The 16,577-nt window shown below is 39.1% G+C and overlaps 1 protein-coding gene across 8 annotated transcripts in view; it reads left to right on the top strand.

Annotated features, from left to right (window-relative positions):
- The window catches only part of RFX3 (regulatory factor X3), a 287,861-nt gene that overhangs the window by 13,291 nt on the left and 257,993 nt on the right, over window positions 1–16,577 (top strand). The gene's annotated exons all lie outside the window — the stretch shown is intronic.

The raw sequence follows: 16,577 nt of genomic DNA, 5'->3' as shown, positions 1-16,577 counted from the left end.
TGGAAGTCTACAAAGATGACAAGAGCTGATATTTGGGAATCTGGAAGCACAAAAAAGGAAAGAAGAAGTTACTGAAAATGCAGTTAGATGAAATTAGTGGAGACTTTGAGAAGAGAGATTAAGATAAAGTGGATAAATCAAAGTATGAATGGTGACATAATTGGCTGGAGAAACAGTCATTGTTTTTGCCTTATTGTGATTTTAACTAATAGGAGACGCTTGTACTTTGTTGACAATATAATATTTTGATGAAAATATTTATCGTAAGTCTGTGGGACCTTTGTTACTGCTTGGGGTTGTACGTTTACTTCATGTTGTATGTAGAAAAGCATGAAGTTGAGATGTGTCCATTTCCTCATAATTATTTTATTATTATGAAGTTATATGTGAAACATCCAAAATGAATATATTCAGCTGGGATTTCATTAGCATATCTGATATCTAAAGCACTTTCCATTTGGGAAGCCAATAGGTAGTGGAAAACTGTACACTATAAATGTATATATAATTAAAACTTTCTTATTTTGGGATTTTTAAAACATACTGAAGTAGAGAGAAAAGCATAATGAACCCCCTGTGCTCATCACACATATTTAATGATTAGTACCCTCTATTGTTCTTAAAGCTATACCATTTGAAATATTTGTTTATTGAAATAAACTTGAACCCCTCTTTATTCTGTGTTTCTCTGAAAAAAATTAAATTTGTTAACCAAGACTCAATGTAGGCTTGAAAAGATGCTTACATTATGTTGAAGACAAAATATTTAAGAGTGATTGATCTTCATCAATCTTCCTGTTATTTTTTTCTCAGCACAGCATTTCTAAATCAGGAAGTTTGTTCTCAGTTATTTGTCAGGTGTTTTGCTTAGTAATTCCAGGCTCTCCTACTTGAAATTTGACCTGTCGTTATAAAGGCGGCAAGCCCAAGGACAGCAGCTCATGTTTGCAGGACACAGGAAGACAGCTGCGTGAGACACACCCCTCAGAGGTGCAACGGTGTTTGTCTTTTGTACATCACTCTTTTGACTTGTGTGTAGGGAGATTGGATGAACTGTGACAAGCCACTTTGTAAGTTGCCGAGAGAAGAGACCAACCACTAAGATACTCCCTTCAGAGCTAGCTGCTCGGTTGTGGGATGTAATGGCCTATCTATAAAGAGAGAGCCATCCATTGGTGACAGTGGATGTCCTGATAACTTAGGGCATCAGTCACAGCAGGTTAATGTTGACTGAAGTCAGGTGTGGAAGAAGCATATTTTCCAATGCTAGAGTCTATAGCCAAAAAAAAAAAAAATCCATTATTCATGTTGGAAATTATTCTGTAATGAGCAGACTAATATGTATAACAAACAATGATTAATGGCATTTTAATAAACAGCACAAAATGTAGACCTAAATCTCGTTACTTGAAAGCAGAGTTTTCTTGTTGTTTAATTAGATGAATAAGGCACGAAGGAGTAAATTCACTACATTAAATAACGCCTGCATTTTTTGGTTATGTAACTTTAATTGCTAAACTTCTCTCTGATCCAGAAGGTTCCATAGAAATGTATATGACTTCATAAAATATTTTGGCAGTCTTTTAAAATATTTCTACTGCGGGGTTATTGCTAGCCAGACAGAGTGGTAAAGTGACACACTAATTAAACGATCTGATCCCATAGCTAAAATACCATTTCTTTTCTCCAAGGGTTGTAGTTAATTCCTTCTGCCATTAGGAAATATCTAAGTTATAGGTCCTAGTAACATCTAAATGATCAGATTCTCACATATTTAAGCTTTCCAAAAGCAGATAGAAGATGTGACGTATACAAGAGAATGCCACTATAAATATAGCTTAATTAGCCAGTGTTTGAACAAAACATAAATGTAACCCTGCAAAACAAAATATGATGGAATACGTGTTAATTTCATTAATATTTATAGAGGATTTTATTATGAACTTAATGCAACATCAGTGTAAACATTATTTGTAATAATGTTTTCTGTGATTTTTATTATTTTACGTTCAATACAGTGTCAATAAAAGCCCTGGTAATTTAATTCTAGTGTTTAAAGGATAAAAAAAATTGACTCCCGTTTCATTTATGTCACATGACGTCATTTAGAAACAAGCCATTTCCAATGTGAAAAGTGTAATCTTGGTCCGCTTACTCCGCATGGGAATAACTCCCCATTAGCAGACAACTTAATATTCTAATTTGGAAGAACACCAAAGAAGAGCTTCGTTCAGGAATTGGTATTTCAGAACCCGACCCTGTTTTTGTGGAGCCGCTAGGCCTTTGGGTCTGGAGTTGCAACCTCAGACCCCCTAGGAGAAGTGCCTTCGTCCGTCAGGGGCTCACCTCCAGCCTCTCCACCTGTTTCTGTTTAACTGCTCTACTGTCTTCCTCTTCAGCCCCCTTCCTTCCTCTGTCTCTGCACAGCTGACCCAGAGGGGCATCCAGGCTGCTCCGGGAGAGATGAAAGAGGTGACAAAGTCTGTCGCCGGAGTTACACATGCTTCCAAATGGCACAAATATGTGGGATTCCAGTGGAGACATAACTAGGATGTTTTATTTTAGAATCCGAACTTTTAAGCTGGAACAGATTTTGGAGGTTGTTTAGGCCAATCCCCTCCTCTGCCCACCCTCCACCCCCCTTATTTTATTTTTTTTCTAGAAAAAGCATTAAAGTTTTATAGTTGTGTAAGGTTTGAGTAAATGTCTTAATTTTTTATGATTTCCAGCTGTAGGTTTTGGCATACTGGCCATTCCTTAATTGCTTTGTTTTAGAACGACATAGAAATAAAATTTTTCAATATTTTCCCAAATCACAAGTAGGCTGTATATTAAGGGGAAATATATATGCTAGATTTTTTTTTAAAAGGATTGTTATATTTTTATCCCTATCGTTGTATTTCTCCTTGCTGGTTGCTGCATGTTAGTGACCTGTGTCGTAATGAATGTATTCGTGTAAATAATTCTCCCACTGGGCACACACCTCTTTACTGTTTTGAGGGTAAGGGTGATTTTAATCATTCTAAAGATTGTTGTAAAAATCCGGTGGATTATTAATTTTAAAAACTGAAACAGTGTTTCCTGTAGGTCATTCTTCCAGGACAGAAGTAAAATGCTGGCCGCTGATGTCGGTGGTACAAGCTGAGACTTGCCCAGGCTGGGTGTTAAAGGTGTTGCAGCGCTCAGAGAGCCGGCGGAATGAGCCAGGGGCCTGCCCGGTGTTCCATAGCAACCAGAGGCAGCCCCAGCAGCCATGCTATTGTATGACTTCTTGTTTTCTTAATCTGGATTTTTGGAAGGATATGCTGTTTACTGATTAATAGTAGGAGACTGGCAGGAATAAGTAATTACCAAGATTTTGTCGTGTGTGTGTGTGTGTGTGTGTGTGTGTTATGTAAGTACATCTATGAGGTCACACTTAGTTTTGGTATCCTGTTTTGTGAGAAAGGTGCCCAATTTGAGCACCAACCCTCTTGGTTATTTGAAACAACCCATTGAAGACAGACCAAGAAAATAGCAAATAAATGTACTTTCTAGCAGTAATCTGATGCTCTTCCCAGCCTCATTTGTGGTACCAGAGCTGAAAGGATACATTTATATAAAACAGGAGTAGGTTTCCTATAGGGGAAAACCATTTGTCATTTGCTCTTAACAAGGTAAGTCCCCATGGACAGACCTTTCTTGTAAAACTGTTCCCTTTGGATTTATCTTCACCTTCAATAAAAACGGAGGTGCGATAAACAAAGGAATGATGAAATATTAGTTAGCTCTTGCAGTTTTGCCTAGAAGTTCCTCATTCTCTGTCTTGAGGAGTTTTTAAAAATCTAATGCTGTTGTTCCATCTGAATGGAGAGACTGAGAATACAGTGCATTAAACTGACTTTTCTTTCTGTTAAATGGAGAAAAGCGTTTTTTTGTTTGTTTTGTTTGTTTGTTTTTTGGGAGGGGCTGGGGGAGATTCAAATCATTTCCTTTTAGAGTTAACTATATTCCTGATCTGCCAGTGAACCTACTGGCTGGAACGAAAAATACAAGTATTAAGAGTGTAATTCATATTAAGAGAGAGAGCGCTAGCTAGATCCTGGGAAGTCTTCAACTGAGATTTGAATACAGAGATTCAGTTACTGTAGTAACTAAATACTAGGCTGCTGTATTTGTTGGATGTAAAGAGGAAGAATCTGAAACATGGAATATATTCTTAGTATCTTATGAAATTACAATCTGGTTAAAATTTTACTTAAAGTGTTTCTAAATAGGATTAATAAAATCCTCTAAAAAGAAGGTGCTTTGGATGTTTTCAGATAGCCCGGAGTTTCAGGCTTCTTCAGCATCTTTTAGGGTTCCTCATTGCCTCCTCATCAAAATCATGTAAGCAATATGTATTGAGTGCTGTGAAACTACCACAGTGCCGCAAGGAGAAGTTTACAGTCCAGTGTACATTTCCAAATTTGTATTTCACCACCTGCCCTGTAGATTCTCTTTTGTGGCTAGCCTGGCGTATGGTGATGTGTGATTGATTGGGTAAGAGCCTGACTTCAGAATGAACAGTCCTGGGTTTGAATTTCAGCTCTGCTACTGATTATTAGTTTACCCTTAGGCAGATTACTTGAACTCTGTGAAATAGGGCTCATATAATCGACCTTAAAAGATCGTTTCAAAGATCACATCGCAGGACACAGGCAAACAGCACTGTGTCTGACATTTCAGTGCTGAGTCCATGGCGATTGCTGTTACTCCCCTAGGGTCACTTGAATTCTGCCCTGTCCTTTCTCTTCTCCACGGTTCTCATGCTTTAGGGTACTTAGGATATGTTTCCCACCCTAGTTAAATTCATCATTCCTAAATTAGAGTGGTTCCTAACTTGATGAGTTCACTTCTGATGAAGGTCTTACCAACCCTGGCACTGATTGGGAATTGTGATTTAGATTTTTGTAAACATTGGATCTTTCCAAATTGTTTATAAGCTTCCTGAGGGCAGAAGACTGCACAATGGTTTCTTTAACTCAGCACAAAACCCAATGTCCTTTCCTAGTAGAAGTAATCGATGAGTAATTACTAAATCTCAGATTATCTTCATCTCTAATCAAATTATAGAAAACAGATTTAATGGGGTGCCTGGGTGGCTCAGTCGGTTAAATGGCAGACTCGTGATTTCCGCTCAGGTCATGATCTCACAGTTTCTTGAGTTTGAGTTCTGCATCTGTGCTGACGGTGTGGGAGCCTGCTTGGGATTTTCCCTCTCTCTCTTCCCCTTTCCCGCTTGCACTCTGTCTCCCTCAAAACTAATAAATAAACTAAAAAAAACCCAACATTTAACCATTTTATGATTTTGTCTAACCTTGATTTTATAATGACCATTAGAGCAATGCAGTTTTTTATTCCAAATGGATTTACTTCGTAGTATTTTTTTAAAAAGTATATTTATTTTGAGAGAGAAAGAGGGGCAGAGGATGGGGGGGAGAGAATCCCAAACAGGCTTCGCACGGTCAGCCTGGAGCATCAGCCGATGCCGGGCTCGGTCTCCCAAACAAGAAGATCGTGAACTGAAATCAAGAGTTGGGCGCCCAACCGACTGAGCCACCCAGGCACCTTTGTTTACTTCGTATTTTTAAAAACTGGACTTAATGTCATAAATTCATGAATTTTGTATATTTCTTCATATACAGCATCATGTGGTAGTTTTGGGCTGGCTTTAGGTTTCCTCTCACCGTTTCAAATGACATTTTGTGAAGTAACTCTGTAGGTATACATGAATTTCATATCTGTGTGTGTGTGTGTGTGTGTGTGCATGTGCATACCTATGTATGGGTGTGTGCATGAAATTTTAGGCTTGCCTGGGATTTTCCTTAGTGTCTAATAAGACTAATTTCTTAATTTCAAAAGTTGGTAAGTGACTTGTTAGGATCCAGTACCTTTCTCCTGTTTTCTGGTTGTGGCAGGGTATGGGAATTCCTAATGCTGCTTGTTATGGGAGAAATGTGGGGGGCATTGTGAGAACTTTGCTTTTGGGGGGGCTGCTTCGAATACCCCAAACTCTTGAGTTTCACCTTTTGCTACCGATTGTCCCTGTTCCTTTTGGGATGTCAAAAGTGCAGAGACAGGACACGAGTTCCGAGCTTACCCCAAGGCAGCTGGTGGCATCAGCATAGAATTATTACGGTGGTTAGGTCTGTGTTTGCGTTTGATATTCCACTGAGGGTGGCACTGTTGTAAGGTAGGGTTATTTGCTTTGATGTCTACTGCAGAGACTTTCCCCTGGAAGAGCTTTGTTTTTAAATATGAACTGTCATCTATAGGTCCCTCCAGCTCAGCTCTCCTCTTAACCTGTGTGTTTTCATTCACTACCGTCTCGAGTTGATGAGACCCTCTTTTTAGACTCCAGGGGCTCCGTTCAGTTTTAGAGTCCGTTCCGGTGGACAAGCTCATTTTCAGTTTGTGTATTCATCCACTTATTTCTTGACCAAATATTGGCACCCACCGTGTGGAGGAGACAGCAGTGCACAAAACTGGCCGGGTCCCCGCCCTTGGGGGGCTTGCATTCACAGAACTGGGGATGGGGGGTTGGCAACATGAATGAGTTTTATAATAGACGGTTGCAGATGCTCTGGAGAAACAAAGAAAGGAAGAGGGGTCATAGGATGGGTGATGAGGGGTTGCAGTTTCAAATAGGAATGAGGAAGACCTGATAGAGAAGGTGACATTTGAGTAAACTCTGACAGAAGTACATTTTGTGTATGTCTTCAAGTGTGGCTTTACAGATTTATAATATTGACACCCTAATTGACGCTAGCCTGTCTTCTATACTGAAGAGTCCTAGTTGCTTATATTTGCCCTTACACGGTCCTTTTCTTTCTGCCTTCCCCTTTTTTGCCTTTTATTATTTTACATGCTTTGCCCTGAATCTATAGCCTTTTTACTTATACATTACTTTGAGATATATTTGACTGAACCTTGTTTTCTAGAAGGAAACAAGCAGAGTAAGAGACTCTTTCAAAAACCACTTTGAGTTTGGTTTAGTTTTTCTCTTGCGGAGGGAGCGGATATTAAAACGTTCAGGCCCACCCTCCCTGCTTCCAAGTGGGAGCCTTCTGAAACGCTCGTAACAAAACGTGTCCTAAAAATTCGGAAAGAATCGATACGTGAAACATTAAAAAAAGAAAAAAAATCACAATTAATGGGCAAATGGAAATTAGAATTAGCTAGATGGCAGTTTGTTGGTTACACTCTCGCTTTGCCTGTGTGGGTGATTCAAACCGAGAGAGAATCTGTGGATGACGGCTTCTGTGATCAAATGCTCTTCAGTGTCCCAGATGTGAAACCACAATGTCACGTCTGTGTGGCAGCGTGTTCTGCCATTATCTAGTCACCTTTAATCATGGATTTATGAATTGCATTTATTTGTAAAATTTGGTATATGCAGAAAGACATAAATGAGAAGTTATTTAGATAAATAAAAGTTACTAATGGAATCAAGTTGTCTAGAACTCTGTTATTTTGACAAATAGATTGTCATACTGATATTTTTAGAATGAGATTTTCAGTGTACTGATGTCAAAATCGTATTTTCCATTTCAGTTCAGTGTCACATATTCAGCATTATGTGCCTGTCATCCATTAGGAAATGTACAGTTTGACAGTATTTGAGGCTATTGTAGCTGTATTGGAATACTTCAAAAATGGTACAAAATATATAATATAATAATATAATATAATATAATATAATATAATATAATATAATATAATACAGTATAGTATAGTATGAGGTATTTTTAACATTTTTAAGTTAAGGAAGCAGGAACTGCTGTGGATTATTAAACAAACAAAAACTACCTTTCTCTGTTTGAACTTCTATAATTATATACATAGTATTTATTTCTAATCCTACTTTCCATCCTTAAAGGCTGGTTAAATGATCATACTTGCAGATATACCCAGGTGTTCGGGTCTGAAGGGAGTCCGATGTGCCCACATTTTAGCAACCTGTAGGCCAGCGTTTCTTGAACTTGAGCTCCTGGTGTATCTGCCATTAAAAATATAAATAAATAAAAAGTTGAAGAGGCTAAATTTAGTATTATCACTTGTCTGCGCTGCCACCATGTTTACGAAAACATGTAGGAGCTCTAAAAGATTTTGAAGAGCAGGTCTACCGTCTTACCCACCTCACCCCCCACCCCCCAACTTTTTATGTTGGCAAAATGTAAACCTATGTAAAAATAGAATAGTTTGATGAACTAATGAAATGAATTCCCATTATCCATTACCCTGCTTTAATAGTTAACAGTTCCTGGTGAATCTTGTCTCAACTGTACCTACCTCTTCACTCCCCCCTACCCTGTCAGTTTCCCTTACTGACCTCTTCACTCCCCCCTACCCTGTCACTGTTTCCCTTACTTACCTCTTCACTCCCCCTACCCCGTCAGTTTCCCTTACCTACCTCTTCACTCCCCCCTACCCCGTCACTGTTTCCCTTACTTGCGTCTTCACTCCCCCTGACCCTGTCACTGTTTGCCTCACTTGTTACCTGTGGAAAGAGAACCAGTGTGGAAAGAGACTGATGCTTAGTGCTCAGATTACCAGTCTCTTCCTCTGCTCTGCCATGTTGTGTCACCCCCGTCTGCCCCCTGTCCCGTGGATGGAGGGATGGAGGGATGCACAAATAATCACAAAGAGAATAAAGGGGACTTTCTAGACAAATGTCACTTAAAATTCTAAAAAGTGACCTTTCATATTTATGGTCTCAGATTTTGAGTTGGAATTAAATCTAAAGCTTCCAATTTAGTACAGGCTCCACAAAGACACTTTGCTAGTGTTCTGTTTTTTTTTTTTTTTTATTAATTAATTAATTTAATTTTTTTATATGAAATTTATTGTCAAATTGGTTTCCATACAACACCCAGTGCTCATCCCAACAGGTGCCCTCCTCAATACCCATTACCCACCCTCCCTTCCCTCCGACCACCCATCAACCCTCAGTTTGTTCTCAGTTTTTAAGAGTCTCTTATGCTTTGGCTCTCTTCCACTTTAACCTCTTTTTTTTTTTTTTTTCCCTTCCCCTCCCCCATGGTCCTCTGTTAAGTTTCTCAGGATCCACCTAAGAGTGAAAACATATGGTATCTGTCTTTCTCTGTATGGCTTATTTCACTTAGCCTAACACTCTCCAGTTCCATCCACGTTGCTACAAAAGGCCATATTTCATTCTTTCTCATTGCCACGTAGTACTCCATTGTGTATATAAACCACAATTTCTTAATCCATTCATCAGTTGATGGACATTTGGGCTCTTTCCATAATTTGGCTATTGTTGAGAGTGCTGCTCTAAACATTGGGGTGCAAGCGCCCCTATGCATCAGTACTCCTGTATCCCTTGGGTCAATTCCTAGCAGTGCTACTGCTGGGTCATAGGGTAGGTCTATTTTTAATTTTTTGAGGAACCTCCACACTGTTTTCCAGAGCAGCTGCACCAGTTTGCATTCCCACCAACAGTGCAAGAGGGTTCCCGTTTCTCCACATCCTCTCCAGCATCTATAGTCTCCTGATTTGTTCATTTTGGCCACTCTGACTGGCGTGAGGTGATATCTGAGTGTGGTTTTGATTTGTATTTCCCTGATGAGGAGCGACGTTGAGCATCTTCTCACGTGCCTGTTGGCCATCCGGATGTCCTCTTTAGAAAAGTGTCTATTCATGTCTTCTACCCATTTCTTCACTGGATTATTTGTTTTTTGGGTGTGGAGTTTGGTGAGCTCTTTATAGGTTTTGGATACTAGCCCTTTGTCCGATATGTCATTTGCAAATAACTTTTCCCATTCCATGGGTTGCCTTTTAGTTTTGTTGATTGTGTCCTTTGCTGTGCAGAATTTTGCTAGTGTTCTGTGACAGAGTAACATTTATCCCTTTATGAAGATGGTTTGTTTCTTTTTAGGTTTTCTAACGTTTTTTTGTGTATCTGCTATCACAAAAAAAGTGTGAAATATGTATCTTTGATGTTTTTGGCATTTACAATGTGATGTAACTGAAACTGTCCCTTGGATTTATAGAATGTATTTTAAGGTGCCTTTTTCAGTATGCCCAATTAGGCATTTCAGAAATTGATTGATCCAGTATTGTACCTTTTTTTTTTTCGGTTGGCTTAATACCTTCTTTCAAATTTTTGAATGTATAAACGTGAGTAGCAATAGGTACAAAGTGAAAGTGGTTTTTAAGAAGTTTTAAAATATGTTTTGGATTGATAACACTCTTCTAGTCAGATGTTTGTATCACATTCCTTTTATCAATTTTAATATTAAAAAACTGCTGGGGTGCCTGGGTGGCTCAGTCAGTTAAACAGTTAAACATCTGACTTCGGCTCAGGTCATGATCTCCTGGTTTGTGAGTTCGAACCCTGCGTTGGGCCTGGTTCGGATTCTGTGTCTCTCTGTCTCTGCCACTGCCCCACTTGTGCTCTGTCTCTCTCTCAAAAATGAATACGATAAAAATATTTAGGGGCGCCAGGGTGGCTCAGTCGGTTGAACGTCCGACTCTGGCCCAGGTCATGATCTCACGGTTTGTGGGTTTGAGCCCTGCATTGGGCTCTGTGCTGAATGCTTGCTCGGAGCCTGGAGCCTCCTTCAGATTCTGTGTCTCCTTCTCTCTCTGCCCCTCCCCTGCTTGCGCTCTGTCTCATTCTCTCAAAAATAAATGTAAAAAAATTTTTTTTTAAATACTTAAAAAATGAAAAAAAACCTGCTTCCTTTGTATATTGATATCCTTTTGACTTTGGCAAAGAAATTATAGAAATCATATAAAAATGTATCTTGGATGGGGCACCTGGGTGGCTTGGTCGGTTAAGCGTCCGACTTCGGCTCAGGTCACGATCTCACGGTCCATGAGTTCAAGCCCTGCGTCGGGCTCTGGGCTGACGGCTCAGAGCCTGGAGCCTGCTTCCGATTCTGTGTCTCCCACTCTCTCTCTGCCCCTCCCCCGTTCATGCTCTGTCTCTCTCTGCCTCAAAAATAAATAAACGTTAAAAAAATTTTTTTAAAAATGTATTTTGGGAAATCTGTCAGCAAGAAGGAGCAATAATGTGATCTCTAATGGCTGTCATTGCGATTTCTTTTTATAATTGGTAAAATATGACACTGAAAAGAATTATAACCTGTAATTCACTGGTGACCTACCCTGATTATGCAATTTATCAGAGAAGCTACAATTTTTTGACAAAACGTTTATGAAATTTAAAATTCAGAATTCAATAAGTAGCCAACATTTACGAAGGATCTTTGATTTTTTTTTTTGAAGGTGGGTATAGGGAGATGAATCAAGTATGATAGGGTATTACAAATTGTAGAAGACTGCTGCGTGCAAAAACGAGGCTTAATTCCACGGATGAGTATGTTATTCTCTATAGTTACATACTCCTATGGTTTCTTTGAAGTATGCCACACTTTCTAATTATTGTGGCTTTGTGATTTCAAAGACATGAGGAACCAGTAAGTACCAGAAGGCTCTTTCCAACAACACTTCTGCTATGGGATATCCATTCTCCTTTAGAAAATTTTTATTCCTTATTTTGCCCCATTGCATTTTAGTTAATAGTGCCTGACAGGATCCTAAGTGTTAATATAGCCAGTTTAGAACTTGGATTCCTTCAGAGCAGATTTGTCCAGTATGGTTTAAATACTCTTGACTAGCAGCTGACCAACTCTTAAGTAACTGCTTTAAAAATGTACACATCTGTCCACATATACCCTGTGAACGGTAGAACTCCTGAGTAGAATCTGGCTTTAATGACCTCATTAACCGTGTGTGTGTGTGTGTGTGTGTGTGTGTGTGTTTTAAGGTTTTGTTCTTCTTGGGAAAAGTCCATTTTTGTTACTTTAAGAAACACTTTCATAGATTAGGTCCTGCAGCTTTAGAATTCAGTTAAATTTTTCTTATCCTAAATGAGAATCCAAAGTGGTCAAATTCCTTCATTGTAAACGTGAGTCTTCAACTCCTCGCTTGGCTTTTACATCATAAACGTTATTGATATCACTGCATCTTTAAGAACGTTTTCTGAGTTGTTGCACGCATGCCCTCTTAAGAATTAAAGATGGATCAAGGAAAATGATGTTATTGAACATAAAACTTTCATATGTTTCTTTTTTCCACGTGTGAAATGAGTCCCCGTTTCTTTCTGCAGATTTTCCTTCACGTGCTCTCTTTCTAACACACTCTTGTCCCATCCTTTCTGCCCCTTTCCTCCCATTTGTTCTGTTCTGCTCTGCTTGGCTTTACATTTAGGCTGTTGCAGTTCTAAACCTTCTTAGCCAAGCCTTTATCTTCCTGCCTTGGTCTCTGTTCTTCGGTCAGATGCTGGCCTTCCCACCTCCTGGCCTGCATCAGCTTTCCTTTATTATTGGATTCTTTGTCTTTCTTTTTTGGATAGTGTTCTGCATTCCTCTGTTTGTTGTTTCTTGGTACTTTAGAAAAAATACTTAAATTCCTTTAGTCTGCTTCCCAGAGTGTGTAATGAGAAGAAGAAATAGAAACAACCCTTGAAGGACAGGTATACAAGGCTCTTTAAAAAAGAATATGGTAGTGCAGCTGACACTATTTTAAAAAGCGTTCCCAGTTCAGAGTAGTTAGATGGAAGGAATAAATATTGCGATGGCTATAGGGAAGATGTTGCCTGACTTTAACAAAAAAAAAAAAAAATCTGTTTTTAACTTGAAGAAGTTGTAGGCATTATTTGTATAGCCAAAATATCCTTAGAAAATGTTAGAAATATTTTTATGGTTAAGATGATTATTGTAAAGTTATATTATTTGTATTTATCTTTATGGTCTTTGGTATTTTATGGTAAACCAGCTTCATCTATTTGTGTTTTCAGATACTTTATGAAAAAGGCCTATCAAATATAAGTAAATAAGAGTCAAAAAATTTCTTCTTTTCAAGTAGCTAGAAGTCCTCTCTTAACCGCTGCCCACTTCTCAAATTCCTTTTTACACAATTTGTTAGCAGTATTTTATTGATAGACTTTTTTCTTCTCATTTACATTCAAGTAATGCCATCTATTTGTAATGAAATTCTGTGAATAACTTATTTGTTAATCTGTAAAGTTCTAGAATATGCCTGTGATAGGTTTAGAATTAATATAAAGTCATTACTGAGCAAAGGAGTGAAAAAAATTCTCTGTTTTTATAATAAAATGAAATCTGGAATTTCTTCATTTTCTCGATTTTTTTTGTTGTTATTTTCATTTTTTTTTGTGGCCCTGGGGATGTGGGGAGAATGCTGTTTAGTTTTTTGCTAACTTAAGTACTTTTGGATTCCTAGGTTTAGTTTATTTTTCCATTAATGGAATTTATATAAGTACGAGATACTTTTAAATCAAAGTTGAAGGTACTTAGTACTGCTCTTTTATCCCCCCTGAAACTTTCTCTGTTCATTTATGTCCATTATAACCTTTTAGGGGACTATATGGAAATAAAAGCTTGGGGATAGTAGGTGGTATAATTGAAATGTAGATCATAATCTGTTCTTTGTTTGTTTTACCAAATTAGTTAGGGATTCTGAGGATACATTTTGAATATTTGTGTATGTTTAGCGTTTTGTTCCTTTGTGAGAAATCTCTCAGTGTGACTTGTTTTTAGTAGGATGTGTCTTGAATTGTGGGCCGGTCACTCTTGAAAAGTGTTAAGCCCTTTAAGCACACTGGTCAGACTCCGAGAGGGAAGCCTACAGGTTTATTAGCACTCCTTAGCCTGACAGCACAGCATACCCTTCTACGTTGCACAGCAACAGACTCCTAGCAACCGTAATAGACTGAATTTCTGAGAGTGACCAGGCCGGATGTAATAATAAAGCGAGAGGTGCAAACAGTTGTCATGGTTTTCTTTTCACAGTGAGCTAGTCCGATTCAGGGAAGCCTCCCCTTTCAAACCTGGGCAAACTTCATATAAAACTGCTACCGTTTGTGCCCAGGGCTTCTGATACTAAAGTAGGAAGACTGCTACCAAATTCAGAACGATACTGGTTAAAAAAACAGGATGCTCAACATAAAAAGAGGAAAGGATTATCACGTAAGGAAGTTTCCAGGGAATTATGTTCTTGAAGGCTCTTTAACCATAAACTTAAAATGGGGCCGTGGTAAAACAGTTACAACGAATGTGCTTTTTAAAAATCAAAATCAGAGTTGTGTTTTCTCTCTTTGAGATCCGCCGTATTAATTTTTGTAGCCAGCTCTCGGAGTTTTGTTTGTAGTTTAAGTGCACGTGCACATAAACCTGATGCTCGTGAGAACTGAAAATTTACCTTATAAAGACGCCATTTGAACTATACATAAACAGTGTTTTTTGAAATTGTGAATTAATAACTGACGGAGCAGAGGATTTACCGAAGAAGAATGAAGTGGCAACACGTACAGTCCCCCACAGTGACGGGAAAAGTGTCTGTGATATTCCTGAAGGTGTAATACTGTGCTATAACTTTGTCAGCATTTCTCCTGTGCATTGTTGAGTGTGCGTTTGCTCATGTAGCCATGAAAAAGAGATTAATTCAGATGCGTTCATAACCTGGAACAGGATGCCTCCATCAAAAGAAACAGATCCTCATACAGCTTGCTGGAGTTGGGACTGGGGCCACGCAGCCTTTGACAGCAAGAAGCTGTAAATATACACACACGCTAATACCCTTGATTTGTTCATCTTTTGTGGCAGCGTTTGGAAAAGATTGTTAAAGTGGCAGTTAGAGTAAAGACTGGCAATTACAGTAAAGAGCAGAAATTAGGTATTTGTGACCTATTATATTTCATTAAAAGACTTCCTTATTAAAATGGCACCGCTTACTCTCATTACTTGACAGCTGCCCTAAACAGATGAGAAAATACACGGCTTCAGCTAAAGGTAGAATCAACCTCTTAAGCAAGCGCATGGCATGGAACCAAGCACGTCGTATACAAACTATTTCTTTTTTAAACAGTAAATTTGCTTTAGGTAGAGATGTTTATCCGTGGTTGACTGTGGCGTGCTCTTTTGCATTTCTATAATAGTTTACCCGCATTGGCATTTTCCCATCAGGATATTTTAATGCCCCCACCTGACGTCGCACTAGCTTCCCAGTAGAGAGGATCTTCTTGTGAGGCATCAGAGATCCAGGGATCAGCTTGGAGGCTTTTTTCTGCTAACCGATGAATTATTATTCCAATCCAGTGTAAATACTACCTTTAGCAGGCAGAACCAAACTTTTGGAAGTTTTAGCACTCAATTATTAATTTCTGAAATGCTACAAAAACGTTTTTAGTTTATGTTTATTTTTGAGAGAGAGAGAGAGAGAGCACGAGTGGGGAGGGGCAGAGAGAGAGAGGGAGGCAGAATCCGAAGCAGGCTCCAGGCTCCGAGCTGTCAGTACAGAGCCCAACATGGGGTTGGAACCCACAAACCGTGAGATCGTGACCTGAGCCAAAGTTGGACGCTTACGCAGTTTGAGCCACCCAAGCGCCCCTAATTTCTGAAATAGTTTTAATATTTTTTACCCCTTAGTAAGCCAGTAGAGTCCCAGTGAGTTTAACACGAGAATGTAGGCATTACTTTCACAAGATGGAATTGTTGGTTTTTCTAGAGAAAACAATTACGATGTGGCCGTGGTTACCTTCCATGATATTTCTGAAGTTTTACTGCCACTTGACATTGTGGCATCTGTATTTTGCATAGCGACCGCATAGCACTTTCTAGAACCTTCCTCTCAGTGATTCCGAATTGTAGTTGAGCCTGCTACACCGTCTGACCATTTGTAACTGTGTCCCTGTCTTTTGCGTGGTGAAGCCTGCTGATGCACTGTAGTTCTGTCTCTTGAGTGTGAGCTCACAGCTCACTCTTGAAGACACACACACAGGTTCGTTGTGAAGCTGGCTTGTGGGAAGATCACCTGCCCCAGCTAATCTTGAATATGGAAGTTTGTGAGGACCGTCACAATATTAGGAGAAGGCTGTCGGAGTGCTTGCACGGAACTGTAAAATTTCCACAAAGACCCAAACTGTACCACGTGAGACAATCACATGCCTATTCTACACACACAAATATCCATGACTCCTGGCGTCCCTACCTTACAAAATGTAAATACCTGATGCGTATCGCGTGAGGACCGTCAGCTTGCAAAATTGTTAGGCAGAGGCGTGAGTCCTAGTCTTTTGGGTAGAAGAGACCTGAGTTCAAGTTCCCGTTTAGTCATTTGATAGATAATTATCCTTAAACTTATCCCTTCACTACTTTGATCTCATATTTTTTAATGTAAGTATGGAGATATTGCCTATTCAGTTGGGTTGGAATGAAAAAGCGGAAGACAAAATGAGCTAAGTTAGCACGGCAATCTGGAATTCGCAATCCCGGTGTGGATGGTCAGTAGCTCAGTCTCTGGTAGGGTATGAGGAAGGTTTTGCAGAAGAGGGTGGTTGCTGAAAATAGTAACATGGAACTGGATATAATTAGAAACAAAATTGTTTTCAAAGAGCTACGATGCGCTGTGTATTTTGTTAAGTCATTCCAGTATTGGTCAGTAGAGAGGGTTTTTTAAAACTTTATGGAGTGACCCCTTTTCACAGAGTCAAATCTGGGGACGTGACC

This window comes from Acinonyx jubatus, chromosome D4, assembly GCF_027475565.1.
Source record: "Acinonyx jubatus isolate Ajub_Pintada_27869175 chromosome D4, VMU_Ajub_asm_v1.0, whole genome shotgun sequence".
Lineage (NCBI taxonomy): Eukaryota > Metazoa > Chordata > Mammalia > Carnivora > Felidae > Acinonyx > Acinonyx jubatus.
This window is presented reverse-complemented; position numbering and strand designations above follow the sequence as displayed.